Source organism: Athene cunicularia, unplaced genomic scaffold (genome assembly GCF_003259725.1).
Source record: "Athene cunicularia isolate RWA unplaced genomic scaffold, athCun1 SCF_93, whole genome shotgun sequence".
In the NCBI taxonomy this organism is placed as follows: Eukaryota; Metazoa; Chordata; class Aves; order Strigiformes; family Strigidae; genus Athene; species Athene cunicularia.
This window is the reverse complement of record NW_020799527.1, coordinates 24419-27177: the sequence shown is the minus strand read 5'-3', so window position 1 is coordinate 27177 and position 2759 is coordinate 24419.

The window sequence follows — 2759 nt, the reverse complement described above, 5'->3', positions numbered from 1 at the left end:
AGATGAGAGCTGACTGAATGGAACTAGCAAAGCTTTTGAAGTGTCTCAGGACATACCTCAACCTCTTCTGTCTCCACAGAGGCGAGAGGAACAGGAAAGGAAAGAAGCAAGAGCCGGGGAACACACAGGACTGTCAGCCGCCTCCCCTCAGTCCACATCTACAGTACAAAGAAGATTTGACTGAGCAGGGCCAGACTGGTTGGCAGATCCTCTAGTATTGGCTAACCAGGTGGATTTTGCTAAGTGCATGCACCAGTGTTTGAAAATTCCACCCCCCATTGCTCTCTGTAGTTTTTAGCAACCCATCGCACCGCTCAGTTTTCCCAGAGGCTGGTGCAGGACAGGGGATGTGATACACCCACCCAATGCCATGCTCTTTGGCCTAAGTGTCTATGAAGATTATTTTGGAAATGAGTCCCATTATCTGATGCAGTTCTCTCTGGGGTGCCATGCCACCACAAGACTTGCTTCTCAAGGCCTAAAATAGTGTTCCGGGCAGTGGTGCGGGGCACGGCACACGTTTACAGCCGTCCGGTGGCTGCTTTCACCGTTGTGAGCACATAGCCTTTGCCACGCTGAGCTTGTGTGAGCGGGATATAATCAATCTGCCAAGCCAACCCGTATTTAGAGTTTAACCATCATCCCCCATGCCAAAGGGGTTTTAACTGTTTGGCTTGCTTGACTGCACACATCTCACGTCCATGAATGGAAAACCTGTGCAGTGCTGTCCATGGTTAAGATTTCCCTCGGTCACGAGCCCATCTATACGTTGCATCCCTTCCCTGAGGGCCTGAGAAGTCATGGGCCTGGTGAGCCATACATTTTTCATCCTTACGTTGCCAGTCCAGATCCACTTGAGCCACCTTAATCTTAGCAGCTTGTTCCACCTGTTGGTCGTTCTGTTGTTCTTCAGTGGCCCGGCTCTTGGGTACGTGAACACCCACACAACGTACTTTCACCACCAAGTTCTCCACCCCAGCAGCAATATCTCACCATCATTCAGCAGCCCAGCACCGGCAGTCAAGCTGCCAAGAGGAGCTGTGCTTCAGTGCCAACCACTTCTGAAGCAGCTCGAACCCCTTTGCATGCTGCCAGCCAATATCTCTTTTCCAGTTGGAGGATAGTGGGCTTCAGATCCTCTATATCCCCAACTCTAAATCCCCAGGGGTCAACCCCCACTCGAATCGGGCCCTGGTGCTCTCTGCCCGAGGCTCCAGGTAGGGCCATTCTTCCTGGCTGTGGTGTAGAGCACATTCTTCTGTGGTGTAGAGCACATTCTTGACATCTTGTCCTGTTCAAAATGGCCCAAGGGCTACTGCATGAACTGTTTCCTCTTTAATTTGTTCAGAGTCTTGTTGTTGCTCAGGACCCCATTTAAAATAATTCTTTTTCCGGGTCACTTGATAGAGAGGCCTTACAGTCTGACTGTGATTTGGAATACGCAGTCTCTAGAAACCCACTACGCCTAAGAAAGCTTGCGTTTCCTTTTTACCTGTCGGTGGGCACATAACCGCTACTTTATCAGTCACCTCCATCGGAATCTGTCATCTTGCCATTTCATTCCTGAAAACTGAATCTCCTGTGCAGGTCCCTTGGCCTTACCCCGCTCTATGGCAAAACCAGCTCTCAGAAGGATTTGGACTATTTTCTCCCCTTTCTCAAAAACTTCTTCTGCTGTACTACCCCATACAATGATGTCATCAAGGCATTGCAGGTATTTTGGGGCTTCACCCTCTTCCAGTGCAGGCTGGATCGGTCCACGGCAAATGGTGGAGCTGTGATTCTGCCCCTGGGGCAGCTGACTGGCAGGTGCATTGGACACCCCTCCAGGTGAAAGCAAGCTGTGGCCTGCACTCTGCTGACACAGGGATGGAGAAGAATGCTTTAGCAATATCAGTCGTGGCCTACACTTGGCTGCCTTCGACTCTAGTTTGTATTGAAGCTCTAGCACGTCTGGCACGGCAGCGCTCAGCGGTGGCATGACTTCATTCAGGCCACGATAGTCTACTGTCAGTCTCCACTCTCCCTTAGACTTTCACTCTGGCCATATGAGGCTGTTAAAGGGGGAGCGAGTCTTGTTGATCACTCCTTGGCTCTCTAGGTTATGGACAGGAGTTATGGAGTCTCGGTTGGTGCGATACAGATGTCGGCGCACTGTTGTAGGAGCGATTGGCACCCGATGTTCTTCGACCCTCAGCAATCCCACAACAGAGGGGTCCTCTGAAAGACTCGGCAACACAGACAGCTGTTTGACTTCCTCTGTCTCCAAGGCAGCTATACCGAAAGCCCACCGATACCCTTTTTGGTCCTTAAAATACCCTCTTCTGAGATAATCTATACCAAGAACGCATGGAGCTTCTGGGACAGTCACAGTGGGGTGCTTTTGCCACTTGTTCGCAGTTAGGCTCACCTTTGCCTCCAACACAATCAGCTCTTGAGACCCCTCCTGACATGCCAGTGGGTATGCCCCTTTAAAATGGGATGGCATCAGGGTGCACTGGGCACCAGTGCCCACTAGAGCCTTATACTGCTGGCGGTCAGATGTGCCAGGCCATCGAATCCACACGGGCCAATAAACTCAATTATTCCTGTTGTCCACCTGGCTGGAGGTAAGGCCCCGCTAACGTTCGTCATGGTATCCACTACCGACGGATGGGTTAGAGCTGGAGCAGGAGCAGGAACAGGGGCAGCAAGAGCAGGTGCAGCAAGAGCAGGCGCAGCAAGAGCAGGAGCAGTGGCAGCACCAGTGGCAGCGGCAG